This window comes from Mobula hypostoma, chromosome 28, assembly GCF_963921235.1.
Source record: "Mobula hypostoma chromosome 28, sMobHyp1.1, whole genome shotgun sequence".
Classification (NCBI taxonomy): domain Eukaryota; kingdom Metazoa; phylum Chordata; class Chondrichthyes; order Myliobatiformes; family Myliobatidae; genus Mobula; species Mobula hypostoma.
Window position 1 is genome coordinate 22,868,690 of NC_086124.1, and position 14,396 is coordinate 22,883,085.

At 46.6% G+C, this 14,396-nt stretch overlaps 1 protein-coding gene across 2 annotated transcripts in view; it reads left to right on the forward strand.

Moving 5' to 3' along the window:
- The window catches only part of praf2 (PRA1 domain family, member 2), an 83,563-nt gene that overhangs the window by 36,994 nt on the left and 32,173 nt on the right, over window positions 1-14,396 (forward strand). The window lies entirely within an intron of this gene.

Below are 14,396 nucleotides of genomic sequence, written 5' to 3' on the forward strand. Positions count from 1 at the left end.
AATATCCCTTGGTGAGAGTCGTAGCAGATCAAAGATTCGAACTACATTTATTTTCAAAGTGTATATATGCAGTACGCAACCCTGAGATTCACACAACAAAGAAGCACCATGGAACCCATTTAAAAAAAAAATCAAACTCCCCCAAATGGCAAAAAAAAAGGGACAAGAATGCAGAATATAAAACACAAAACTACCAGAGTCATCGAAAGGGTCTGGGTATACTCGGTCCAGCTCAGTTCAACCCAACCCAGCGCTGTGCCATTCATTATCTTCAAAATCCCGGATTAAAATCGCACAAAATAGCAAAAAAAAAGGAGCGACCAAGAACCAGAAACACATGATTACGTGATCTGGACTCTGAAAGCTCTCACTCCTCAAACATACTTTATTTTACTTGTGCGCTAGGAGACCAGCATGGCCTCTGTCACCCACACTGGTCTGAAGTCTGGACAGAGAAATGTCATTTTTATACAGAACTGTCTAGCCGTTACAGATATTGACAAAGTGGTGGCCTTGTGTATGTTCAGATTCCTTATTGGACAGATCAATTTGAGATGAGGTGAAAGAAAGGATACAAGACACACACAGCAACTAAGGGGCAATGGTTTTACTGACTTCGAGGTATCGTCAGTTGTTAGCTTGTTGCTTCTACTGTGAATGGCGATTGATCTTGATAGTAAGGAATTCAAATGTGCAGTGATTGACTGAGCTGTAAGAACAGTAATTCATAGCGTAAGAATGTCAATTACAAGGACCTGGTAGATCAGCGGTCCCCAACCACCGGGCCGCAGAGCATGTGCTACCGGGCCGTGAGGAGACAAGGAGTCAGCAGCACCTTTCCTCATTCCCTGTCATGCAGTGTTGAGCTTGAACATAGGGTTGCCAACTGTCCCTTATTTGCCGGGACATCCTGTACATTGGGCTAAATTGGTTTGTCTCATACGGGACCGCCCTTGTCCCGTATTTGCCCCGTTAAGGTAGTGCGTTCCTATGAAACCTTCCGTGCCGAAATGGCGTAAAGTGAAGAAGCAATTACCATTAATGTATATGGGAAAAATTTTTGAGCGTTCCCAGACCCAAAAAATAACCTAACAAATCATACCAAATAACACGTAAAACCTAAAATATCACTAACATATAGTAAAAGCCGGAATGATATGATAAATACACAGCCTATATAAAGTAGAAATAATGTATGTACATTATAGTTGGGAAGATTAAGCCAAAACCGATTTGTGGGGGAAAAATCGGCACGTACGCGCATACGCACAGAGGTACCCGCGCAAGGATTCATGGTCATTGTAGTCTTTCTCGGGGTAAACCCAACTGTCCCGTATGACTGCTACTTTTGTCCCTTATTTGGAAGTGAGAAAGTTGGCAACCCTAACTGTAAAAGACATGTTGAGGTGACTTTAACCCTACTTGAACACCACTGCCCCCCCCACCGGCCGGCCGGTCAGCAAGAATATTGTCAATATTAAAGCGGTCCACGGTGCAGAAAAGGTTGGGGACCTGTGTGGTAGAGCAGTGCCAGAGACGGGGATTGAGGGTGTGATGTGAGCCTTTACAGGTGGGGTGCAGAGGTTTTGCTGGGCTGCTCACTCAGCAGAACCTGCTCTCTTCCTTGCCATTACGGGAGCTGGAAAGACCGTCTCGCCTCCAAATGGCTGTGGATCAAGAGGAGCGCTCGACACAAGCTGGCTGGCTCGCCCAGGTGAGGGTGTCTGATGTTCAAAGACCTGGAGCACCCGGTGACCCCAGGTTACATCGCTGATGATGTGTCCCAGCACATCTTAGATAGATAGATACTTTATTGATCCCAAGGGAGGTATCAGTGTCACAGTAGCATTACAAGTGTACAGATATACAAATATTAGAAGAGAAGTATGAAAGAATAAAAAATAAGTTAACTCAGTCTAACAGGAGGGGGTCATCACTTCCTCGGCTGTAGGTTGACTCATGATAGGGCCTAATGGCCAAGGGTAAGGATGAGCCTCTTCGGAGCAGCTTCAAAATATTGGTATTAACAGTCAGTCGAAACCTCAAACTGACGACCGATGATGCTTCGATGTGGTGGATAATACAGCCCAGTCCGTCACAGTAAACTGTATGTTTGAATTCCTTACTTGCAAGATCAGTCACCATTCACAGTATAGGTGCCAAGTCATTAGAAACTGCAAGTTGACAACCGATGATGCTCGAAGTTAGTAAACCAATTGTCCCCCAGTTGGTGTCTGTGTTTGCATCCTTTCATTATAGTTTTATCTTGAAATGATTCTGAGAAACTGCTATGCAAAGGGAAGCTCTGGTCTTTAAAGACCTTTCTTTCCTGTCCTATCTGCACTTCTCTACAGTCTATTCTTGCCTGGATGTTTGCCTTACCACAACTCCTCGAAGCTCCTGAAAGCCTCCCCCATCCCCCAGTCACTCAGCATGGAAACAGGCCCTTCAGCCCAACATATCACTACTGACCAAGATGCCATATTCAGGCTAGTCCCATTTGTGTTTGGCCTGCATCTCTCAAAACCTGGGGTGCAAGGACCCCGTTGCTTAAAGGTATTGGCCCATAGCCTAAAAGAGGATAGGAACCCTTGTTCCAAACCTTTCCTATTCGTGTACCTGTTCAAGTGTCTTTTAAATGTTGGTTGGTTCGTATTTGTTAGCTTTCTTGAGCCCATCACCCCTTCTGGGGCTGAGGCCGCCGACAGCAGTTTGCCAGAGTCCTCTGTCCTGGACCAGTCTTTCAAGTTGTCCCCCTGGTGTAGCCCATCCCCTCAGCGAGAAGTGTGGACAGTCATGGAAGGAGTATTGTGTTCCTAGAACAGGGCCCATATCACTATCTTCCCTAACACAAAACTGTGAGTAGTTTTGGGCTCCTCATCTAAGAAAAGATGTGCTGGCATTGGCGATGGTCCAGAGGAGGTTCACAGGGAGATTCCAGAAATGAAAGGGTTATCATACGAGGAACATTTGATGGCTCTGGGTCTGTACTCACTGGAATTTCGAACAATGAGGGGAAGGATCTCATTGAAACCTTTCGAATGCTGAAAGGCCTAGACAGAGAAGGTGTGGAAAGGATGTTGCCCATGGTTGGGGAGTCTAGGACAAGAGAGCACAGCCTCACCATAGAGGGACATCCATTTAAAACAGATGCGGAGAAATTTCTTTAGCCAGAGGGTGGTGGATGTGGGATTTATTACCACAGGCAGCTGTGGAGGCCAAGTCATTGCGTGTATTTCAGGCAGAGCTTGATCGGTTCTTGATTGGACACTGCATCAAAGGTTAAGGGGGGGAGGCCTGGGAGCGGGGCTGAGGAGGGCAAAAAAGGATCAGCCATGATGGAAAGGCAGAGCAGCCTCTATGGCCCAAATGGTCTAATTCTGCTCCTATGTCTGATGGTCTTATCATCAGCTGGGGCATCAAAGAGTTGACAGTAATGCTTTTATTGTCTTAGTTTATGTATTGTAGCTCATCACCCCTACGTCAGCATGGGCTTCACCTCTCCCTGGCCCCTTCCCACTCTCTGTGCACAGTAGAGACCATAAACAGAGTCAGGTTTATCATCACTCAGATGGTAAGAGGTTGATCAGCCCTGTGGCTTCCGCGAATTTGTGCCTTTCACCACGTAACATCATAATCTTCGAGGTGAAGATCCTTTCTCTCCCAGGGATGAGGTCTTTGGAGCTTCTGTTGGCGTTTCTGTAGCCCTGGGTTTTTATGGGACGGGTTTGCTAGCTCCGTGCCCAACCCTCCTCCTGCCGGGCTTGGTACTGTCCATGTCCATGGCGGAGTTCAGATTTGCTATCAGTGAGTTATATACCCTATGACTTGGCCTCCACAGCCGTTTGTGGTGATGAATCCCACAGATGCACCACTCTCTGGCTAAAGAAATTCCTCCTCATCTCCATTCTAAGTGATGCCCTTCTATTCTGAGGCTGTGTCCTCTAGTTTTAGACTCTGCTGCTATAGGAAACATCCTCTCTATCAAGGCCTTTCAACGTTTGATAGGTTTCAATGAGATTCCAACCCCTCCTCCTTCGTTCCTCTGAATTCCAGTGAGTACAGACCCTGAGCCTTCAATCGCTACTCATATGACAATTCTTTCATGTGACCACATGATAGAGGAGCAGAATTAGTCCATTATGCCCATCGAAGCTGCTCCACCATTTCATCATAGCTGATCTATTTCTCTCACTGCCCGGATCATTCCCAGAATCATTCTCGCGAATATGCCAGCACATATTTTCTTAGATAACAGGACCAAAGCTGCTCACCACTCTCCAAGCTCGGTCTGACCAATACCTTATGAAGCCTCAGCATTACATCCTTGCTTTTAGTTTGCAGTCCTCACTGACTTAATCTACATGTTGGCCTTTAAAGCATCCTGCACGAGGACTCCCAAGTCCCTTTTAGTTTTCCTCCCTGTTTACAAAATACATTTTTATTTCTTCTACCAAAATGCATGACCATACACTTCCCTACACTAGGTTTCAATGAGGTCCTCCTTCAAATCCTTCCTGTCCCAAGGATGAGTTCTATGGAGCTTCTGTTGGTGTAGGTAGATAGAATTGCAAACCATGTGCCCAGCCCTCCTCCTTTCGCATCCAGGCTCGGGGCCGTCCACGGTGCAGTTCAGATTTGCTATCACGGAGTTCTAATGGCGTGGGGTTCATTGTTCGGGGGTAGAAGTACAGTGCAAGTAGATAAAATTACCATAAGTTACAGGCAAAACTGCAAAAATAATAAGGTGTAAAGTGTTCACAGACTATTCAGAAATCTGATGGAGAAGCTGGTCCTGAATCATTGAGTTTGGGTCTTCAGGCTTCTGTACGATGGTAGTACTCAACTGGCGTCAAAACCTCAGAAGATCCATCCTGGGCCAAACATATTGATGCAATTATGAAGAAGGCACGCCAGCGGTTATATTTCAATAGGAGTTTGACGGGATTTGATATATCACCAACAACTCGAGCATTTTAACTGGCTGCGTCATCGTCTGGTATGGAGGGGCCACATGCATGTGATCGGGGGAAAAGGTTCACTGGGTTGTAATCTCAGCCAGCTTAATCGCGGGCACAACCCTTCCCCACCATCGAGAATATCTTAAAAAAGCGGTGCCTGAGGAAGCTGGCATCTAACAATGAGGACTCTCAGCATTTGCCCTCTTGGGAAAAGTTACAGGAGGTTGAAAACACACTTAGAGTTTTAGGAGCAACATCGTCTCCTCTGCCATCAGATTTCTGAGCACTATCTCGTATATATGTATATGTGTGTGTATATATGTAAATGTGATTTACAGTAATTTTTATGCATTGTTGCCGCAAGATGACAATTTTCCTAATAAACAATATTGTTTAAAAAAAAATCTTAGGCACAACATACATATAGCTAAGGTGCCTAAGACTTTTGCACAGTGCTATAGAAATTTTGTATATTGCACTGTACTGCTGCAAAAAAAAACAACAAATTTCATAACAGTTGAGATATGATAAACCTGATTGAGATATGGGTCTCTATTGTGGACTGAGAGTGGGAAGGGAGCAGGGAGAGGGGAACCATGGCTGGGAAAAGGGGAAGGGAGCAGGAAGCACCAGAGAGACATTCTGTAATAATCAATAAACCAATTGTTTGGAATGAATGACCTTGCCTGGTGTCTCAGGGCTGTTTGTGCATGCACCTCTCCCCACCCCTGGTGCTCCTTCTCTGCCACCTGTCCCACACCCCTCCCGTGACGCTCCACCCTCGCCGTTCCCAACAGCTTTTGCTCCCACCGCATTTAGAAACCCACTGTCTGCTCTAGGTTGACATACAGTACCATGCTAAAGTGTTGGGCACTCTAACTACAGTATTTGGGCCCGAGACCTTTTCACAGTACTGTACGCCAGTGACAATAAACCTGACTTGTTCTGTACCTACCTCAACCGCTTCCTCTGACAGCTTTTTTCCACATCAAGAGTGGTAGGTATGTGAAATGAGCTCCCAGAGGAAGTGGTAAAGGGAGGTACATTTGTTATGTTTAGCAGACATTTGGACAGGTAAGGCGCAGGAGCAGATTTGTGCCACTCACTCCGTTGAGTCTGCTTTGCTGTTCCATAATGGCTCTTTTATTTTCCCTCTCATCCCCATTCTCCTGCCTTCCCGTCTCCCTCTTCCACCTGGAGCACCGTGCACAGTTTCCATCTCCCTCTCCCGCCAGAAACACAATGCAAAGTTCCCGTCTTCCTCTCACACTGAAAGGAACTGTGCACAGTCCCCAAGTTCCCTCTGCCATTCCATCATGACTGATTTATTTTCCCATTCTTCTGCCTTCTCCCCATGACCTTTGATGCTTTTACTAATCAAGAACTTATATACCCAATGACTTGGCCTCCACAACCATCTGTGGCAATGAATTCCACAAGATTTGCTACTGTTTTGCTAAAGTGATTCCTCCTCACCTAAAGGGGCATTCTGTTCCATGGCCATGTCCTCTGGTCCAACACACCCCACGATAGGAAACATCCTCTCCACACCCATTCTATCCAGGCCTTTCAGTGTTTGAAAGACTTCAATCAGGTTCCCCTGCCCATGTCATTTTTCTAAACTCTAGTCCCAGAGCCATGAAACACACCTTGTCCATTAACCTGTCATTCCCGCGTTCATTCTCGCAAACTTCCTTTGGACCCTCTCCAATGCTAGCACATCATTTCTTGGATAAAACTGCTCACGATGCTCCAAGTGTAGGTGCCATCCACAAATACACTGATGTTGTTGGTGGAATCCCAAATGACCACGCAAAAGCGTTTGGGAGGTTGATAAGACCGCCCTAGGAGTATTGGGCTCAGTTTTGTTTGCCCTGCTATGGTCAACATGGCCCAGAGCCATCAAACACTCCTCATATATTAACCCTTTCACATGGGTAGGGAGCCTGCAAGAAGACCACAACCTTGTTGTAGGGTTTAAGGGCTTGCGTGCCTCAATGACCAGGCTGGAGTCAGGGCTTTATTCTTTGGCTCTTGGTAGGGTCACCCCTAGATTGGTCCACTGGTCCTCCAGGTTTGGGGTCTCGGCTCAGTGCTAACAATCCTGACTGGTCAAACAAAATCATTACGGAAATATCAGTGAAGTATCTTAGAACCATAGAAACTACAGCACAGTGCGTCGGTATTCCTGAGTCTCCACCCTGGCCTTGCATGACTGACAGTAGTGAAAACCGAGAAGCTGCTGGCACAGTGAACATCGCCAGGGATGGAGGATTTTCATTGCTGCCCTAAACACCAGCAAAGACCAATGCCATTAAGCAAGGGGTCCTTGGACCCCAGGTAGAGAACCCCTCCTTCAGAAGGCCAAATCCAGGCAAGTGAGACCAGCTAAAGTAAGCAGCCTGGATGAGTTGGTGTACGGTGCGTGTTCGCCAAGGCATAATTCCATGGCACACACACCTCCTGTATAGACACGTACCTTGTAAATCTTGTGCGTGTTTAGGCACAGTGATTTTTGTCCTGTTTCACTTTTGCCTTTCTCAAAGCCTGCCTTTATGTCTGTGCAACCTACTTCCTCAACTCCAGCTTCTGACCTTGCTCCTGTTCCTTCCCTCAGTAGAAAGGCCGAATAGTGTGTTAACTCGTCCCCCACCACACCTGCGACCAAGATGCAGGAGGCTAGCTGCCCCTGAGGAAGCTGTGTGTGCTGTGTTGCTGCTGGGGTTGGCAAAGTGACAGTGCACCAGATGGGTCCCTGGCTTCATTCCAGGATTGGGTATTCACCGGAACATAGAGGGAAGAGCAGGAAATCTCATGCAGAATTTCAGCACAGGTCCACAGGCTACTTAGAGCGGGATAGCGCCTTCAGCCCATGATGTTGTGCCGACCTTTTAACCTACTCCAAGATAATTCTAACCTTTCCTTCTCACATAGCCCTCCATTTTTTCTTTCACCCGTGTGCCTGTCCCAGAGCCTCTGAAATGTCCCTAGTGGTTGGGAAGAGAGGGGAGAGTGAGCAGAAGCACCAGAGTATTAAATAAACCAATTGTTCGAAATCAAGTGACCTAGCTTAGTGTCTCCATGCTGGGTGTGTGCCACCATCTCCCCCCACCCCCCTGCACCTCTGACACTCCCGCTCCACGTTGACAAATTCAGTCCTGTGTCAAAGTCTTAGGACACATAGTCTCAACCACTCTGACAATTCTTTTTCCACTCCAAAGGTGGTGGGTATATGAAGTGAGCTCCCAGAGGAAGTGGTAAAGGCAGGCAGAAGTACAGTATTTAACTGACATTTGGATGGGTAAGGCCATTAAGACGTAGGAGTGGAATTAGGCCATTCAGCCCGTCGAGTCTGCTCTGAAATTCTGTCATGGCTGATTTATTATCTCTCTCCCTGTCTCTTGCCTTCTCCCTGTAACCTTTGACACCCTTACCAATGAAGAGCCTCTGCTTTAAATATACCCAGTGACTTTGCCTCTACAGCCATTTGTGATAATGAATTGGCAAGGTTCCTCTACCCTCCGGCTAAAGAAATTCCCCCTCACCTCTGTTTCCTCAATTCTTAACCCAAAAAAGACAGGAGCAGAATTGGGTCACCCTTGCTGAGTCTGCTGTGTCGTTTCACAATGTCTGATTTATTATCCCCCTCAACCGCATTCTTCTGCCTTCTCCCCGTAACCTTTGACACCCTGACTAATCAGGAACCTATCAACCACTGCTTTAAATATACCCAGTGACTTGACCTCTGCAGCTGACTGTGGCAATGAATTCCACAGATTCACCACCTTCTGGCTGAACAAATTCCTCCTCATCTTTGTTTTAAATGGATGCCCCCCCCTCCCTTTTCTGAATCTACCCACTGATCTTAGACTCCCCCCCGCCCCCAAGTATTGGAAACATCCTGTCTACGTTCACTGTATCCAGGCCTTTAAATATTCAATAGATTTCAATGAGAGCCCTCATTCTTCTGGACTCCAGTAAGTACAGGCCCAGAGCCATCAAATGCTCCTCATACTTTTAACCCTTTCATTCCTGTCATCATAGTCGTGACCCTGCTCTAGACCCTGTCTCCAGGCCAGCACATCCTTTCTTAAATAAAACTGCTTACAATACTCCCAAGTACAGAAATCATCTACAAGCACGCTGATGACACCACTGTTGTTGGCAGAATCTCAGTGGTGACGAGAATGTGGTTGCGGGGTATTGTGCCCAATTTTGGTTCTCCTGTTATGTGGAAAAACCTCACTATGGCCCAGAGCCATCAAACGCTCCTTATACATTAACCCTTTCACATGGATAGAAAGTCTTTAGAAAAGGGGTTCCCAACCTTTTTTATGCCATGGACCAATGCCATTAAGCAAGGGGTTCATGTTCTCCAGGTTGGGAACCCACCCTTGATGAGGATACGGGTCAAATCCAGGCAAATGAGACCAGCTAAAGTAGACAGCTTGGATGAGTTAGTGCACAGTGCCTGGGAAGGCCGAATACTGGCTTACCTTCACACCACCCCCCTCTGGGACCAAGGTGCAGGAGACAGGCTGTCCTAGGGGAAACTCCATGTGGAGCTCTCAATGCAGTGTTGTTGCTGGTGTCGGCAAAGCCAGACTGGTCCTTGGCTTCATTCCAGGATTGGGTATTCACCAGAGAGTAGAGGGAAGAGCAGAAAATCTTGTGCGGAATTCCAGCACTGATCCACAGACCACAAACACTAGAACGTAGATCTGTACAGTACAGACCCTTCAGCCCACACTGTTGTGCTGACCTTTTAACCTGCTCCAAGGTCAATCTAACCCTTCACTCCCACATAGCCCTCCATTTTTCTTTGATCTGCATGCCTAAGTGTCTCTTAAATGTTCTTAATATATCGGCCTCTGCCACCTATGGCAGGGCGTACCATACACTTGCCACTCTCTGTACTGTACTGGGGGAACAAGAAACTACCTCTGACACCTCTCCCAATATGTTCCTTGACTCACCTTAAAAGGATACTCTCTGGTATGGTCCATGACCTTTTTGGGAAAAAAGACGCTGCCTGTCCACTCGTTCTATGCCTTTTTTGTAATCTTATACACCTCTGAGGGTTGCTAGTTCGAGCCCTGGCTGAGGCAGCGTGTGCGTCCCTGAGCAAGGCACTTAACCACATATTGCTCTGCGACGACACCGGTGCCAAGCTGTATGGGTCCTAATGGACAAGATCGGTGTCGTGGAGAGGGGAGACTTGCAGCATGGGCAACTGCCAGACTTCCATACAACCTTGCCCAGGCCTGCGCCCTGGAAACCTTCCAAGGCGCAAATCCATTGTCTCATGAGACTAGCGGATGCCTATATACACCTCTATCACCTCCTCGGTGGCAGGGTGGAGATGTGCCTCTACAAAAGAATGTGCGAGGCGCTCCTTCCCTCTGCTGACCTGCAGGTCACCCTTGGGCAAGGTGTAGCACCTGCGTAGTCTCTGATCAGGGTCACATGAATCCATGGGAGCGGCTGGTGCATATCAAAGTCCTGAATATACGACTGCTGGCACCAGCCAAACAATCTCTGAAGAGTATTGATAACGGCTGGGGTCACCCATCTTGTAAAGATGCTGCCCGGAAGGAAATGGCAAACCATTTCTGTAGTAAAAATTGCCAAGAAAAATCATGGTCAAGAACATGCTCACCTAGATGCAGATAATGATGATTAACCAGAGCCACTCTGGGGGGCAGGGGGGAGTCCCTGGTTGCCCACTCGATCTATGCCTCGTATCATCTTGTACACCTCTATCAAGTCATCTCTCATCCTCCTTTACTCCAAAGAGAAAAGTCCTAACTCTCTCACCCTTTCCTTAGCAGACTCTAACCCAGGCAGCATCCTGGTAAATCTCCTCTGCATCCTCTCTATAGCTTCCACATCCTTTCTATAATGAAGTAAAATATGAATTTTCCCATAATGAAAATTATTATATTAAAATTATATTTTCATTATACTGTGGATTCCAGTTAATTGGGACACTTTGGGACCAATGCACTTTGGCCCAATGAAGCGGCTGCACCAATTTGCTGAAGGCTCATGGAAATAGTTTTTTTAAAAGGTATAAAAATGACAAACTACTCTTTACAAACTTGCTCTCTGCTCCACATTGACAAATACAGTACTGTGCAAAAGTCTTGGGCACCCTAGCTATATATATGTGCTCAAGACTGTTGCACAGTGTGGAGAGGAATAAGCAGCTGGTGTTTCGGGCCCGAGATTCATTCCCCTCCTTAGATGTTGGCTAAGTTGCTGAGTTCCTCCACCAATTTGTGTGTGTTGCTTGGTGTGCGTCATTGATTATCTTGGTCAGCATAGATCAGTCGGGCCAAAGGGACTGTTTCTGTGCCATGCATCCCGTTGGTCCCCCAGCCATGATTCTCAGGAATATTGGAATAAGCCATATAAGATTTGTATCTCCTCTGTGCCCTTCCCACTAAACTTGATGTGTCAAAATTAGATTGTCCAGATGCTGGAAATCTTGAGGAACTCACAAAATGCTTGAGGAACTCAGCAAGTCAGGCGGCATTTATACTTAAGCCCATTACCCTGATTAGGGCAAAGGCCACCAACAGCATCTTGCCAGAGTCCTCCGTCCAGGGCCAGTCTTTCAAGTTGTCCCCAGGTGAAGCCCATCTTCGAAGATCCTTCCTCTCCCAGGGATGTCTGTGGAGATTCTGTTGGCGTTTCTGTAGATCTGAGCATTTACCTGGTAGAACTGGTAACCATAATGCCCAAACCTGCTCCTTTTGCAGCCTGGCTCGGGACCGTCCATGGTGGAGTTAGGCAGCATCTATGGAGGGAAATAAACAGTCGCCGTTTGGTGCCGAGACCCTTCATCAGATCCGAAATGTCGGCTGTTTATTCTGCTCCATAGATGCTGCCTGACCTGATGAGTCCCTCCAACATTTCATGTGTGTTGTTAACCAGCGTTAGCACATTTAGAATGGGGAGAAATATTTTAATCTATTGTAGTGCAAAGTCACAGTGATACTGTACTGAGGTAGTGACTCAGATTGTGCAATTTGGTTCAGCAAGTCACAGTTCAACCTTGTGGTATGGATTAGGGAACATTATATTGGTTATAACACACATTTACACTTTGTACTTATCTCCTGTACCTAATAAAGTAGCCACTGCATATATGTTTATGATCTTCTGCTGCTGTAACCCATCCATTTCAAGGTTCAACGTGTTGTGCATTCAGAGATGCTCTTCTGTTGTAATGTGTGACTACCCTGTCAACTGAACCAGTCTGGCCATTTCCCTCTGAACATTAGCAAGGTGTTTTCACCCACAGAACTGCTGCTCACTGGATGTTTCCTGTTTCTCGCACCATTCCCTGTAAACTCTAGAGCAGGGGTCCCCAGCCTTTTTGCCATAGACCAATACCATTAAGCAAGGGGTTTGTGGACCTCAGACTGGAAACGCATGCTCTTGAGACTGTTGTGCGTGACCATCCCAAGAGATCAGCAGTTTCTGAGATGCTCAAATCACCAACAATCATTCCATGGTCAAAGTCACTTAGATCACGTTTCTTCCCCATTCTGATGTTTGGTCTGCACAACAGTTGAGCCTCTTGACCATGCCTGCATGCTTTTATGCATTGAGTTGTTGCCTCATGATTGGCTGATTAGATATTTGCATTGAGGAGCAAGTGTATAGGTGTCTCTAGTAAAGTAGATGCTGAGTATAAATCTGAAATTTGCAGTCTATTTTGTGATATTGTAATAATATGCAGACACTTGAGAAGCCAAGAATTGCTTCATGGCAGAACCATGGCTAACGGTGAATGTTTTAAGTTAAGAATCCTTTGTCAGAATGGAGAAAGAGAGATTAATTAAATTAGTGGTTTTAGGTTGCCGAAGACGTGGTTGGAAGAGTGAGTAGGTCAAAGGGAATATCCGTGAGTTGCCATAGAGATCTGTTGTTTCGTTACCAGGGGCAACTGTAGTATTGGAAGAAGTTGGCTGAGCTTGTATTAGACAAGTCCCTCGGGTGAGATGGAAGGCGTCTTGCAATTTGGCAGGACTTAGAATGGACGTGGAGATGTTTCTATCATAGGGTGAGTCTAGGACCAGCGGGCACAACCTCAGAATAGAGAGACATCCATTTAGAACAGAGAGGAATTTCTTTAGCCAGAGGGTGGTGACTCTATGGAATTTGGGAAGGCCTGGTCAGGCGTGAAAGGTTACAGGGACAAGTTAGGAGTAATGGGGTTAGGGGGAAATAGATCATCCATGATCAAGTTCCAGAGCCGGCTCGATGGGCTGAATGGCCTAACCCTGCTCTTATGTCTTGTGGAATCACTGGCTGGAACAAGCTTAAATATTCAGGATTGATTCAGAATGGAAAATGCCTGAACTTCACACGCCTGTCAAAAACGAGGCAAAGGATAGACTGGGTGGCTCCAGATGGTCAGTTTAATTTCAACTTTCTGCACCAATTTTTTTTAAATTGAGATACAGGATGGTATCAGGCTTTCCGGCCTTCAAGCTGTGCCGCACCACCCAGCGGACCCTCAGTTTAATCCTGGCCCAGTCACAGGACTATTTACCATGGCCAATTCAGTTGCCAACTGGCGTGTCTTTGGACTGTGGGATTCCTCACCCGGAGGGACTTGCATTAATTAGGATTCTCTGGTGTAGATTAACCAGTGGCTGCCCACAGTTGGGGCAGTTCTATGGTGTGGTAATGCTCAGAGATGGTAAGAGTATCGTACTGGACGCGGGGTACGTGGGCTTGCAGAAGACGTTTAACTAAGTGCCACACGACAGGCTTATCATCTAAGCAAAAGCATCTCAAAAGTTCAAATTAAATTTATTATCAAAGTATATGACACCATGTGTTGGCACGTGGCCAAGTGGTTAAGGCGTTCGTCTAGTGACTTTACCACACATTGCTCTGCGACGACACCGGTGCCAAGCTGTATAGGTCCTAGTGTCCTTCCCTTGGACAACATCGGTGGCGAGGAGAGGGGAGACTTGCAGCATGGGCAACTGCCGGTCTTCCATACAATCTTGCCCAGGCCTGCGCCCTGGAAACCTTCCAAGGTGCAAATCCATGGTCTCATGAGACTAGCGGATGCCTATTATGTCACCATGTAGCCGGCTGGTGGCGTAGTGGCATCAGCGTTGGACTTCGGAGCGAAGAGTTCGAATCCAGCCGGCTCCCCTGCACGCTTTCCATCCGTGCTGGGTTGAGCGTCGAGCTAGCAACTCAGCCTCGTAAAAAGAAGAAAGCCTGCTTAAAAAAAATGTTGTCATGACAGCGTCCTGATGACTCCACTCAGAGTTAAGGGCTTTTATTTATTTTTGTATAATCCTGAGATTCATTTTCTTGCAGGCATTCACAGTGAAACAGAGAAATAGAATAGAATCAATGAAAAACTACATGCAAAGACTGCCAACCAACGTGCAAACAAAG